We start from the raw sequence: 14654 nt of genomic DNA on the forward strand, positions 1-14654 counted from the left end.
TTTTTTATAAACATATAATTTTTTTTTATTCCCAGGGGTACAGATCTGTGAATCGCCGGTTTACACACTTCGCAGCACTCACCATAGCACATACCCTCCCCAATGTCCATAACCCCACACCCTCTCCCAACCCCCCTCCCCCCAGCAACCGTCAGTTTGTTTTGTGAGATTAAGAGTCACTTATGGTTTGTCTCCCTCCCAATTCCATCTTGTTTCATTTATTCTTCTCCTGCCCCCTTAACCCCCCCCCCCATGTTGCATGTCCACTTCCTCATATCAGGGATATCATATGATAGTTGTCTTTCTCCGATTGACTTATTTTGCTAAGCATGATACCCTCTAGTTCCATCTGCATCGTCGCAAATGGCAAGATTTCGTTTCTTTTGATGGCTGCATAGTATTCCATTGTGTATATATACCACATCTTCTTTATCCATTCATCTGTTGATGGACATCTAGGTTCTTTCCATAGTTTGGCTATTGTAGACATTGCTGCTATAAACATTCGGGTGCACGTGCCCCTTCGGATCACTATGTTTGTATCTTTAGGGTAAATACCCAGCAGTGCAATTGCTGGGTCATAGGGTAGTTCTATTTTCAACATTTTGAGGAACCTCCATGCTGTTTTCCAGAGTGGTTGCACCACCTTGCATTCCCACCAACAGTGGAGGAGGGTTCCCCTTTCTCCGCATCCTCGCCAGCGTCCGTCATTTCCTGACTTGTTAATTTTAGCCATTCTGACTGGTGTGAGGTGATATCTCATTGTAGTTTTGATTTGTATTTCCCTGATGCCGAGTGATGTGGAGCACTTTTTCATGTGTCTGTTGGCCATCTGGATGTCTTCTTTGCAGATACATCTGTTCATGTCTTCTGCCCATTTCTTTATTGGATTATTTGTTCTTTGGGTGTTGAGTTTGATAAGTTCTTTATAGATTTTGGACACTAGCCCTTTATCTGATATGTCGTTTGCAAATATCTTCTCCCATTCTGTCAGTTGTCTTTTGGTTTTGTTAACTGTTTCCTTTGCTGTGCAAAAAAGCTTTTGATCTTGATGAAGTCCCAGTAATTCATTTTTGCCCTTGCTTCCCTTGCCTTTGGCGATGTTCCTAGGAAGATGTTGCTGCGGCTGAGGTCGAAGAGGTTGCTGCCTGCATTCTCCTCAAGGATTTTGATGGATTCCTTTCTCACATTGAGGTCCTTCATCCATTTTGAGTCTATTTTCGTGTGTGGTGTAGGGAAATGGTCCAATTTCATTTTTCTGAGTTTTTTTTAAAGATATTTATTTATGTATTTATTTGAGAGAGAGTGTGCGTGCATGAACAGAAGCAGAGGGAGAAGCAGACTCCCCGCTGAGCAGGGTGCCTGACATGGGGCTCAAACCTAGAACCCTGGGATGGTGACCTGAGCCAAAGACAGATGCTTAACTGACTGAACCACACAGGTGCCCTATTCATGTCATTCCTTAAGTGGTTCAGTCTACTTTAGGCACCATAATCCCAGAGGAACCCAGACAGATGAGGAACTATCTAGAAAAGGGGGCGCTATGACAGGAGATTTGAAACCAGATATAGAAGAATGCATAAAGAAACGGAGGGTATGTCACCTGCACATTTAAGCTTTTGGAGCAAGAGGAGGACTTTCATCAGATATTTGACAGGCTGCTTGCTGGTTGAAGACCTACTACATTTGTTCCATGTTTCTTCAGAAAGGAGAACCAGGACTAATTGGTAAAAGTACAGAGAAGCATTGTCTCTTCAACCCAAGTTGTCTTTAAAAAAAGAAAAAAGGTGAAAAAGACTTCTTCAAGAAATGGAGAACTCTTGGCCACTGCAAGTGTTGATGGTTTGGCTGGACGACTTTTGGTTGTGGGTATTGTACAGGGGATTTATACATAAGATGGCCTCCAAGATCCTTTCTTCTTCCTTCTGAACTTTGAGGTGATATAATGAGTTTCCACTGGGTTTACTTGAGTGGAAAAGCACTGGATTATTTTGTCATCTTGTAGTGAATTTGGGCACTCTATAATCTAGAACTGTTATGCTTTGCTGCTACAAGGATAATTTAGGTTCACAAAAATGACTCTGAGGCACTAAAAATGCTGAAGTACCATCTAAATGAAGTGAAATAGTATCTAAAGCACTGAGCATGGTGACTGACACCTACTAGGGACTCAATAGACATTTTTGAAAGCTAAAAAATACTGGATTAAATATTAACTGTCTTTTTAATGTTAAGCATATAAGTTATGTATGCCTAACACCCATAGTTATCTTGGAGAATCCACTTGATTTAGTGAAAAAGCATGCATTTTGGAATCAGACCTCAATCTCCATCTTCCCTCCACCGTTAGCTTTGTTTGGAGCCTTTTCTGCCTTTAGACAGCTCAGACTGAAGGGAAAAAAAAAAGCTTCCTTGTAATGTTCATCGGTTGGTCCAGGCTCTGCTCTCTGGTGCAGCACAGAAGAAGTCTGTCTGCTCTTTGATTGGGAAAGTAAATAACCTCTCTCAGCTTCATTTTCCTCATCTGTAAATTGGAGTGGGGGGTGGGGGAGTTCCCAGGGTAGTTTTGAAAATTGAATTAACATCTATAAAATGTTTAGCACAGTGCCTGGCTTAAGTGAGCAGTCTGGTTTTTCTCTCTCCTCTTTATTAAGCAAAATATTTAACTCAATGGAAATTATTTCCCTGATTATTATAGATAATAGGATCCCTAATATACTGTGTTCCATATACTGTTAGTAGAATCATATTTTTTTTATGTGAATTTTCAGTTCCTTTTCATTCCTTTTGTTTTATTTGATCATCATACGCAATCCTATGAGGTGAGCTGGACATAGATTATAAATGCATCTCCAAGAGGGAGGCTCTCTGGTCCTGCCTGGGTCACAGCTGTTCAGGGTGATGGAGGTGGAGGCAGAGCCCGGCACATACCAAGGGCCCTGCCTGTTGAGCCAAGCTCATTCCTGGAGCAGCAGCATCAACATCCAGCGAGGCGCGATGTCTAGATGCCCTTGGTTCCCAGGGAACTCGTTAAGAAAGTATCATTTCATTTTGTGTCTCATGTGCCCACATGTCCCCTTGTAGCCTATCATTTTGATTACATTTAAAAAATCAGCAACTCCTAAGAGTATTTTTCCTCAAAGATTTGAGCTGGCAATGATAACTGTTCTCCTCTGACACTGGCTTTGGTGACGTTTTACCTTGAGCACTGCGTGCTGCACTGGGAAGTATTTGAGCTCACCCAGAGCTGTGGGGGCAGGGGCGGCTCAGTCCTTTGTCGGGGCTGTGCTGTGAGGTATCTCACTCCCAAGGGGACTTGGGATGAGGATCCTCCAGAGAGCTACATGGCCTCCTGGGGCTCAGCAGAGACCCTGATACAAGCTCCCCACCAAGAGCGGTGTTCAGCACATGACACTGCAGTGTGGTCCCGGCAACCGAGAGGTTCCTAGAGAGCTCAGGAGATGCTGGGGAGAACACCGAAGATTCTGCAGCTGTGCCAGCGGAAGCCACATGTGCAGCTGCTGGTGCTGAGGACAAGAAGCAGCCACAGACAGCCTCAGCCAGAGCTAGGTGTTGGCGGGAGGAGCAGAAAGGTCCTCAGGCTGGGGAGACCATTTAGCTAATGTGAGATGGGAGTCCCCTTGACATCCAGTGTGGTGTTGAGATTTCTGTCCCTCCAGCAAACTCATCACTGAAGAGCTGGAACATGGAGAGCTGATGGGACTGAGAATCGCAGTACTGAGACTCCCAGTGGAGGTCACTAAGGCAGAGCCCTCCAGTCCAGCCTAAAGTCTCAGAGGTCTTGTCATGACTGGGATGCAGCAGGAAAGTGTGGCAGACATGATGACAACCAAGCGGGCTTGGAATACTGATCCCGCAGTTGAACTCAAGAATAGATTGGTTGCCCCCTACCTCTCACCCACTCTAGTGTCCCTTGCACGGTTCTTGGCTTCTGGCTTCCTGAGAAGAGTTGATGTTTAAAGCTCACAGCTGCATCTTAGCACCTCCGTGCTCAACAGTATAGGCAGCTTGCCTTTCTCCTGCGAGGTTCCAGAAACTCCTTCTAGAAGAAGGGGGAATGTTCTGGAAGTAGGTTCCCGGTCTCCTAGCCATGATCATGGAATGGAAAAAGGGTGTGTCAGTTGAGCTCTCAAAATAAACTTCATCAATGCTACCTAGGTGGAGATAGTAAACTCAGTCAGCTACTTTCTGCCTTACACCTTGTATTCGAACACATAGCCCAGATTGATCGCATTTCTTCCACACCTTTTCCTTTCTCATCAGGAAGGGTGATGGTGTTGGAAGCCTAGGCCTGCTGCACTGGTTACTGGGCCTTAGATTTGTATTAGTGGATGTAGCCCAGGCAGATGAGATGCCACAAGCAGGTAGGAGCTCTGAGGGGATGCTGTTGCTCTTTAGCCCCCATGAAATGGCTCCTCTTGGGAGCTGCCCTTGTCTGCGGTTTCACTGGCCATAGTCTTGGATGTCAGGACCGTGATGTGAGAGGGAAGATCTGGGAATAACACTTCTTTTATTTGAACCCCAGCTGCCTCTCTGCTTATCTAGATGCAAGACCTCATTTGTCACTGCAGCCCCATTAGGTACTCATAGCTGGGGACCGCTATGTTACTCCCCATTCTCTCTGCCCACCTTTCTCAGGAGTAAGGTAAAAGTCAAGCACAGTACCCTCCAGCTCATAAAACTTCCTTCCTCATCCTGACCACACTTGAGAAGGAGCCCAGGAAGAAAGTAAAATGCCATTCTTATGGTCTACTTCTATCCCCAGCCCTGGGGAAGAGATGCTTTCCAACACGGATTACCACGTTAATATCCAGTTCCACGTCTGACGTCTGTGGATTTCTTATGATTTTACTGCATGAATGGTGGCATTTTTAATCTACAGAAGACTCTGCATTTTGTGATACACATTGAATGTCATTCTTAGACTGTCTCTGTAAAATGCCAGCTCTTAAAATATTAATCTCTAATGTGCACTCAAGGGTTCATTCAATTACCGTGGGATCTTTCAAATAAGCAGTGTCATCTGGGCAGCCTCTCACTGCATTAAGGGGAAAATACTTATTGGGGCATTGTTTTCCGGGCATGAGATGATGTTCTTGTTTTGTTTCCGTAAATGTCGCGCTAGCATGGTTGTGTTGGACGGCATTGCAGATTTATTGCCATTCACGCCCAAACCCAAGCATTGTCAGTTTTTCCTTCCAGAGCCAGGCCTTAAAAGGTATCATGCCTGATAGGGATTATGGATCATAATTATGACAAATGAGAGGCAGTCGAAACGGTGCTGTCAGAGCTGATTTGTCAGAGTGCTGACTTCAGTCCGGAGGGGAGTAGCCTCATTATTACTACCAGCAGCCATTTTGCTTGATTATTTTCTGAAAATCATTCCGTGCCTGAGACTTTTATTTTTCTTCTTCCTGAAAACAGTCTTGAATGGCCTTGTGTTTAAAATGGTGCCTGTATGATATCTGCTGGCATTTTTTCTCCCACTTTTTTCCCTTTCTGGGCATTGAACCCCATCTGTGGCCACCCCAAATGAGCATTTTTATTACCAATCGGTTGTTACTCTTTAAGGAGGTCCAGAATATAAATGTCTGAATTGGCAAAGCAGATAAATTGGTGGATGGAAATTTGCTACCAGGAAAAGATCCATCACCTTGAGTCAGGATTCCCTGCAGGCTTCCTTCAGATAACCCTTTCCTCATGCATTTCATATTAATTCATGAGTTAGCTTTATGGCAACGGGGAGGTGGAGAAATGGGGAACTCAGAAGCATAAGCTCATAATTCAGGTACTCCATGTCTTGAAAATCCATTAGAAAAGACAGATCGTCTCTGTTTTAGCAGAAACCAGTAGCAAAACAGCATGCCATTGTGAATGATCATTCTAGAACATTCATGTTCCAAGTTAGAGACGTCACCCCCTAGTTCTCCCTTAGCCCTTGATCTCTTCTTAGTTGTACACCAAGGCCCAGAGAAGGAAACAGCATTCTGAAGTCCATGACTGTGACTTACCCATCCAGACTCCCACCTTTCTCTATGCTCTAAGGTGGTGTGTGTGTGTGTGTGTGTGTGTGTGTGTATTCATTCATTAATCCATGTCCAGCAATGGTCTTGACCCTTCAGCTCAGCTCAGTTCTGCTCTTACAGCCAAAGCACACACTGGACTTGGAAGTGACATTCATGGCAGAGGAAGAGATACTGTCCAAAAGTTGAAGGGTTCAAGCCACACTCCTGTTGGCCTCAAGAACACCCTCCACTCACAGGTACCTAACACTGATGGTCATGTCCATGATTTTATTTGAAGCTTTTGAAGTTAACATTTTAAATCTTAAACCTCCCAACTTAGGTATTTTAATTTTAAAAACATTTAACACATTGGGGCACCTAGGTGGCTCAGTTGGTTACGTGTCCAGCTCTTGGTTCTGGCTCAGGGTTGTGAGATCGAGCCTGGCATTGAACTTCACGGTCGGCATGGAGTCTGCTTGAGTTTCTTTCTCCCTCTCCCTCTGCTCTGCACTCTAAATAAATAAATCTTTAAAAAAACATTTAGCAGTGAAGTTTTGCTTTTTGGTTAACTCTTCCTTTTCTTTTGGGTAGCTCTGGCAGTTTCCTGGGGAAGCTGGAGTTGGTACATGTTCCACCTCTCAGTCCTGCCAGCTATCCCCTGGCTCAGGACATCTCCTGTTGGTATCTGTGAATTAGTCTGACTTTGTAAATGTAACTCTGCAAAACCCGCAGCACCTTAGAGGACAATGTGGTGGCAGATGTGAATGATGACATTTACTTATGAAGCTATATGTTCTAACTGGAGAATCATCTTTTGTTTAGAGAGAGTGACAGTCAAAGAAAAAAAGAAGAGGAAGGAATCAGGGAATTGAGGAAGAGGGAAAGAAGGAAATTGGTCAGGATTTACTGAACATCACCTGAATTCAGAGGCTAAGGTAGACTCAGGGGGAAATAAGGGAAATGTAACATTTCCCTGTTCCATGTCTTGGTTGTGAGGTGGGGAATTGTACCTGTCCACGGACCTGATGAAGTCACTCAGAAATGCTAGAAAGCAGCACAGTGACGAGTCTGAGGAAATTAGGCCCAGTGAATACATGTATGCTGAGGAGAGGAAGAATCAAAGGGCCACCAGCATTCTGTGAGACTGGCAGGGGAAATTTTCCTTGAGTGTTTGAACCCCTTTTGAAAAATCAAATAGTGGCAGTGATGGCCAGGGGTCTTCCATGGTGGGGGGATGGGCTCGCATGATTATAGGGCCCAGACTTGTGTAAAAATGCAGTTCACTGACTAGAGTGGACAACCCATTTTGCAGACTCAGAAGATGGAGTTGGTGGCATAGGAGGGAGCCAGTTGGAGAATGACTTTGAAAAGCCATGTAGATAGGTTTTAATTTAGGATATACTGCCATGGGAATTCATTGTAGGTAGGACTCCCTGAGGATAAGGACTTGGCTACCATTGTCAGACTAGATGCTTCCCAAGGACACAGAAGTTGCCTTGTCCCTTCCTTAGCTGTTAATTTTTGTTGTGGCCTGCATGACCAACCAACTGGACTTTATGTGTGAGATACCGTGTTACTGTGGGAACACATACGATATACCCATCAGGGCCCTAACACAGATGTCTCACAATCATTACACCATAAACCCAGATGGAGAATGAAATGCCTCAGCTCTCGGTTAGGCATTTCTTTAGTGCACTTGACTTCAGAGCACTTTGTTCTAGAGACCCTTGAGGCATTGTACCTGTGCAGCAACTTTTGAGTTGAGTTGTACAAGTTCATTTTGAAGTGAACATTTCCCTAACAGTCATGATAAATAAATTAGAAGGTTAGACCAGCAGGATGGCACTGGATAGGATGCGGGTGAGAGATCGAAAGGGAGCATATGAGAGAAACAGTACAGTTGCTTAAGAGAGGAGTTGTGTGCGTGGGAGTGCCGTAATTTTGACCCCGGGCTTGGGATTTGCCGATGAAGCAAAGGCTGGGAAATGTGTTAGGAGTAGCAGAGGATGGTGTCTTTCCCCTTAACCCTTTCCCTCAGACTGTGAGTGGGGAATCATACAGACCTACATCATGCAGACAGCTGGGTTTGCCCCTTCTAGTCTGACATTCCATACACCTCTGCTTTTCATCTGGTCTAGGGAAGCTTATAGATGCTTTTAGCATCCTCTTGGGAGGAAGGTGGGGAGACAGGCAGGCAGCCAGGAAATCTTGGTGGTTATTAAACTGAGGCTCAAGGACCTTTTTATTAGCGATTAGACTCAGCTCCATGGCACTAAAGAGTATAAACTCCCGCTCTGTCTCCTCTGCTCAAATCTCTAAAGAATCTGTTTCATATTGTGTTTATTTATAACCCAAAATAGACACGGGCCCCAGAGCCGAGGCTTCAGTGTGCTCCTAAGCTGAAGAAGGTTGAAACCCCATGAAGGGAAGCAGTTGTGTACCCCTGTCTGTGTTCACCTGCGCCTGGGCCTTTCCTTCCCCCACATGTGACCGGAAGTTACTTTGGAAGTATAGTGTGTTAAAGAGTTGTTTGTTTGTTTGTTTTTTAGTTCCAGTCTGTAGTGTGAGAATTGTAGTGCTGCAGAGACTCATGTATCACTGAGGATGGAACCTTCTGGAACGTTATCAGGCTGCTTTAAACTGGTCGAATGAGTAAACCTGTAAAAGCACATTCTTGAGGCCCTGCCCACCCAGTAGTCACCCATTATAAGGACAGGATTTGGCCAGATGGCTCTTGTATTCTCTAGGTATGAGGGAACCTGAGTGGAAGGCCAACAGTGATTGTAAGTGAGATGTTGGTGATGGACCAAGTTGTGGTTGGGACTACTGTACTCTGACGCATCCAGGTACCCTCTACAGGCCCCTCTGCAGCCAGGATCAGATGTTTGGAGAACAGCTGGCCTCCATCTGGGCTAAGCCTAATCAACAGGTCCGCATGGGTGGGTGTTGAATCCATAGCTTAGACCCCTGAGCGCTAAGTAGCTTGGTTCTGATGGTGGCTTACGTAAGGCTAATGGTTTTAAGTAAAGAACATCTCTGAGCAAGCAGTTCAGAGCTTTGGTGCCTTCAAATACTTATGGAAGATACAGGAATGGTATCTGATCATTATGATAATCTGATATTATGATAATTTTTCTTTTTTTTAAAGATTTTATTTATTTATTCAACAGAGAGAGATCACAAGTAGGCAGAGAGGCAGGCAGAGAGAGTGAGAGGGAAGCAGGCTCCCTGCCGAGCAGAGAGCCCGATGCGGGACTTGATCCCAGGACCCTGAGATCATGACCTGAGCTGAAGGCAGCGGCTTAAACCACTGAGCCACCCAGGCGCCCCAATTTTGCTTTTTCTTGAATGCAAGTGTGGTGCTGCTGGCTCATTGTTAGTAACATGCCTCCTTCTGTTCGTATGGAGTGTTGACATCTCCAGACTCCTTACACATATATTGTCTCCTCTGATCTTCATAGCAGCTCATACCCAAAGAGGGTTTCAGTGCTCCTAGCATAGGATCAGTGTACACACTTAAGCTGAGTAGGCTTAATTGATGAGCTCAAGGTTACAGAGATTGGTAAGTGGCAGAGCAGAACCAAGGTCACATCTACAGGTCTAAAGCACTGCCCTCCGGCTTGCCCTAGGCTTTGCTGATGTTGCTACTTGAGGAAGGCTGGGCTGAGCCATTCATCCTCTATCAGCCTCTTCTGTGGTGAGGAAGATAGAGGTTTCGGGGAGCTGGAGTCTGGGTTTCAGTCTATGAAGTTAGAATGGGAATCTTTCTCCAGGATAGATGTTACAGGCTTGAGTTTATCAGCACAGCACCTCAACCCACTCAGCTACAGACTTTGTGGAATGAAAAGATTAATTAAAAAAAAATGTTGGCATCTAATTATGTGAACCTGGAAGTTTAAATGCAGACTAAATATAGCCTGAGCTTAATCTCTATTTTATAAATTCCACAATGTTCTGTTGCCAAATAGGACATATCATTTTTAATAAGCAATTTTTCAGAGTTGCATATAAAACTTACAGCCAGCATCTCTCGGTAAAAGAGCCAAGAATTAGCCCAGCTCAAAATGTGCCCTCTGCTTTGAACGTAGACCTCTTTTAGCCTTCTGTAGATGATAAAGTCTAGAGTTGTCCATTAACCAACTGCTGCTTTTTACTTATTAAAATTCCATTATGATCTGTACTAGACAGAGTGATTTCTTTACTGTGTGCATCTTCTTTTGAAAGCTTTTTATAAGCAGATCTGTAGCTTCTTTTGTGAGGTCTAAACACCAGCTGTTTGTCTACTACCCAAAGGATGGGGGTTGGCCTGGGTTGTGGGAGAGAGAATGCAAATGTGGGCCAAGGTTAGAGCCAGGGTCAGTTCAGGGAGCTATTGCCTATGACAGCTGGGTTAAGGAGAGCCTGGCCAGCTCTGTGAAGAACTCCTCTTAGGAGCTCCTCTTAGAGTCCACGTGAAGCCAAGGTGAGGTTACCTCACCAACAATGTCTTGCCCTTCCTGCTACTAATGGCTCTTATCTTTACAGGCCTAGTACTTGTCATCTGTGAATTCTCCTGAGGTTAGGATAGGTTTAGTGGTTTGGAGCCACATGCTTTTGACCCTAATAGGAGAGGTAGGATTACAAAGTGTGGAGAGACTTCTACATCCTTCAAGTGTCTGTATTCTTTAGGAACAAGTGTCCTCTGAAGTTTCTCCCAGTAACTGGGGCAGGACCTTACAGTCTTCCCTTGGTTCCTGATTGCTTGTAATAGGTCTGTGGTCATGCTGATAATTTATCACAAGTTTAAAAGCTACTGGGGACTGTGAAAATTATGTTGCTAGGTACATAAATACCGTTGACTAGGAACTATATAATAATACATGCACGCATGTTCACACATCACACATCTAGTCCTTCTGTAAAGAAGTTTACAACTTAATTGAAATGACAGTATAATAGAGGAGACATTTTTTGGTGAATAACTGTTCAGTCAGTGGTACAGTGAGTAGGTGCTCTGGGTTAAACAGAAGAGTGGGCATATTCAAAAGAGACTTCTGGGAGGAGATAGAAAAGGGACAAAATTTTGTAGGCTGAACAGAAGTTGGAAAACCAGAGAGGTTGGAGGATGTGAACATGGTATGACCAAAGGCGTGGAGGTGTGAAATCCCCATTTGTTCAGAATTTCATGATTTACCAAGAGAATTTGTGGGAAATAAGGATAGAAAGAGATGGCAGAGCTGGAGTAGGATGGACCAGCCCTGCCAAGCACAAGGTAATTGAAGATTGGGACCCTGTAAGCCTACCTCACCTCATTCTACCAGAGAATAGAAACAAAGTCGCAAAATATCCTCTGTCCCTCGTCCTCGTACCTCAAGGGGGGTTAGGGATTAGGCCTCAGCAAAGAGTTTGAAGATAATACGTCAAGCTGGGAAGCTGTTGTGTAGGTCTTGGGGAAAGGGAGTGTTACGGTTTTAAGATTAATGCTTTTGCCACATGGATTTTCACCACCCCTTTCCCCAACTGTAGGGCATATTCCTGAGTTGTTTCTCATAGTGGATCTGCGAAAGAGCCACGTATTTTCTTCTCCCTTCATGTATACCTACTCAGCAACCACCCCCCAAACCTGCACCTGACCATTGACTTTTTACCCCCCACTTTTTTTTTTTTTTTAAGATTTTATTTATTTATTTGACAGAGAGAGAGAGTGGGCAGAGCAGCAGGCAGAGAGAGGGGGGAAAGCAGGCTCTGTGCTGAGCAGAAAGCCTGATGTGGGGCTCGATCCCAGGACCCTGGGATCATGACCTGAGCTGAAGGCAGAGGCTTAACCCACTGAGCCACCCAGGCACCCCTACACCCCCCACTTCTTTATAGTCAGACATCTGCAGGATGCCAGCCTGGTCAGGATAGCACGTATCCACTTATGGGACAGAAGGAAACTAGTCGGCCTGTTTAAAACTTGAACTTATACCCCTGGACTTTTGGCCAAGTGTTCCTTGGCCTTTATAAATGCCTTTATAAATGCCTTTATAAATAATAAGCATCTTTCTCCCCAGCAAGATTCCTTTCCGACAAAGGACATCTCTTCAGTTAGCAAAATGCTGGTGAATGTTTTTGTGGAGACTGCTTTGAAGATTTGGTTAAATAAGAGGAACATAACACCAAGAAATGTTTCTATTAACAACAACAACAAAAAAGGCAAAATAGGACCTAGGCCTGGGAGTTCTGAAACCAGAACATTCTAGGTTCAGATTTCACCTCTTCTGTATAAAACAGGCCTAGTCACTAGTTCCTTGCTAGGTTGTTGTAATGGTTAGAAATAGTGTACATAAAGCACCTGGCTCACGGACATTCCATAAAGGGTAGATGTTATTAATAACATCTCCATTTTATAGAAGTTCCTCCTTCTGAGTTGGGGGTTTGCTATTTGTGCTGGTTCCATGAGGTGGTTTTAAATTAAGGTGGCGGCTGTGGATGGATGCTAACTCCTTCAAGCAGCATTCTCTGCAAGCCGTGATCACATGAGGCCGCCTGGCAGGGGCAGGCCCTGTGCAGACTGAAGCTCACAGTCACTGACAGGAAAAATCTTTTTATTTTTTGCTTTGTGGGGAAGGCGGTACCGAAAGCTTTCTTCCTTTGGGAAATCAATTTCACTGTGCAGAGGATCTCAGTGAGTGAGGTCATACTACTGCTTTCCTGCAAGAGAGACATTTCTGCTTTTATTAATCATGGAACTGACATGAGATTGGTAGAATTTGTAAAAGAAAATAACTTGTTTACTCTCCTTTTTGACGCACCTCCTGCCTTCCAGAGGTTAAGAGTGAAGAAGGGATTTTTATCTTCCAGTCTGGAAGCTAGACCCTCTTCAGGTTTAAAATAAGCAGCCTCATGTCCTTGGAGACCTGCCGTATATGAATTTTAGGAATAAAAGAAATTCTTAGATTTTTGTCGGCTGTCATTTGGAAGGCAAAGTTACAAAGCCATAGTGCCAAGAGTCCCTAAAATAGCTGTGCGTGTAATTATGGGGCTAGACACTTCCTTGTCACAAGTATGAGAACATGTCCTTCTTGGAGTTGAATCCAATATGAAGGACTGTTGGTGTGGATGGATGATGAGAGGCTTTTATTCTACACTGAGTTTCCTGCCGTATATAGGGCCGTTCACCTTAACACAGTGAGATATATTAAGAGGTCAACATGAAATAGTTATCTTGGGAGAGAGGAGTATTGGTATTAGTATTGCCTCTTTTTACAAAATTATCGGTAGTTTCTGTCAATAGCAGCCATTCCTCATTCTTTTGAAATTGGTTTGAACACCTGTTTCCCCTCTCCCGCTGCCTCTATACATACACACATACACATATATGTATACATACATACCTATCAGGCATGCATATATATATGCATGCAATATATGCTCATGTATATGCATGCAAGCTTCTTACACACAGCATTGTAGGAAGTGAAGTGTGCAGACTCATGGAGTACCATGGTGGGGCAGCAGCTCCCTCTGTGCAGGTAGGAGGCGAGAGGGAATTGTGGCCCATTTTTTGCTCCTGCTAAGGAGTGTTCGCACCACTAACCAAGCCGCCTCTAGGGGGCAGCAGAGCACCAGCTAAAACTACTGTGCCTGCGGTTGTCAGGCTTTTCTGGCTCATTGTCTAGCCCTTCTAGGTCCATGATACAGCACCCACCTTCTCCCCTTGTCCCAGCAAAATTCATCCTCTTGGCCTTGCCAGGCTGTGGTCCACTTGCCTCCATCAATCCCTTCCCCACACTCAAACTCTCCTGGTCTACTTTATAGTGTATTGTCTAGCTTAATGCTGGGCCATGTTTGCACCTTTTCCTTTTTGGCTGGATCAGTGTTTCAGGTCTCTGGGTTTCCCAGAGTGCCAGAACTGCCCTGGAGGCCTGCATAAATGCTTGACAGCAGCTGGAGGATCCTGTAATCTGTAGTGAGCACTTGATACATGTTTGCGAATACAGTTGTCAGGATGGTCTTGTTTTTGCACAAGAGAAGGCACTTTATTTGCTTCACTTATTTCTGAAATGGCTACTTTCTCACTTACACTCTGGTTTTAGATTGGAGGGTACAATGTGGGTGTGGTGGAGACCATGAACTTTGGGGCGGTAGTTGCAGGATGGCTCCTCTCCTTCCTGGTTGCGTGCCTTGCTCAAGTTAACTTCCCAGCCTCCGTTTTCTAGCCTACAAAAATGGGCCTTTTTAAGCTGATTGTATAATTTTATCTAAACTGGAGCACATTTGAGAGTGAAGGAGGATATTTAAAAATACCTATCCTATAGTTTTTTGAAATATTTATTGACTGAGGAGTGGTTTTCATTTTTCTTTTTCTTTGACTTCTCTATAAAATTATTCTATTCAAAAATGGTTTTCAAAATAAGATTTCCTACAAAATATTAAAATAATATACAAGTTGTATATTGGAAACTGACTGGCATACTGGAACAGCAGGTGTAAACCATGTGGTGCTTCAAAGAATCAAAGCACGTAATGTGTGTGAAGTGTGTAGTGCTGTGCCTGGGACACACTGTATATTCAGGAAAAGGAGATTTAATTTTCCTTCCTGGAAGAAGGTTGAACAAAAATGCACTCACCGCAGACCAAAGATCTCTGGGTTTTTTTTAAAGG

The 14654-nt window shown here is 44.2% G+C and overlaps 1 protein-coding gene across 6 annotated transcripts in view; it reads left to right on the forward strand.

Annotated features, from left to right (window-relative positions):
- HHAT (hedgehog acyltransferase) overlaps positions 1-14654 on the forward strand; it is a 335352-nt gene that overhangs the window by 229231 nt on the left and 91467 nt on the right. The window lies entirely within an intron of this gene.

Source organism: Meles meles, chromosome 17, assembly GCF_922984935.1.
Source record: "Meles meles chromosome 17, mMelMel3.1 paternal haplotype, whole genome shotgun sequence".
Lineage (NCBI taxonomy): Eukaryota > Metazoa > Chordata > Mammalia > Carnivora > Mustelidae > Meles > Meles meles.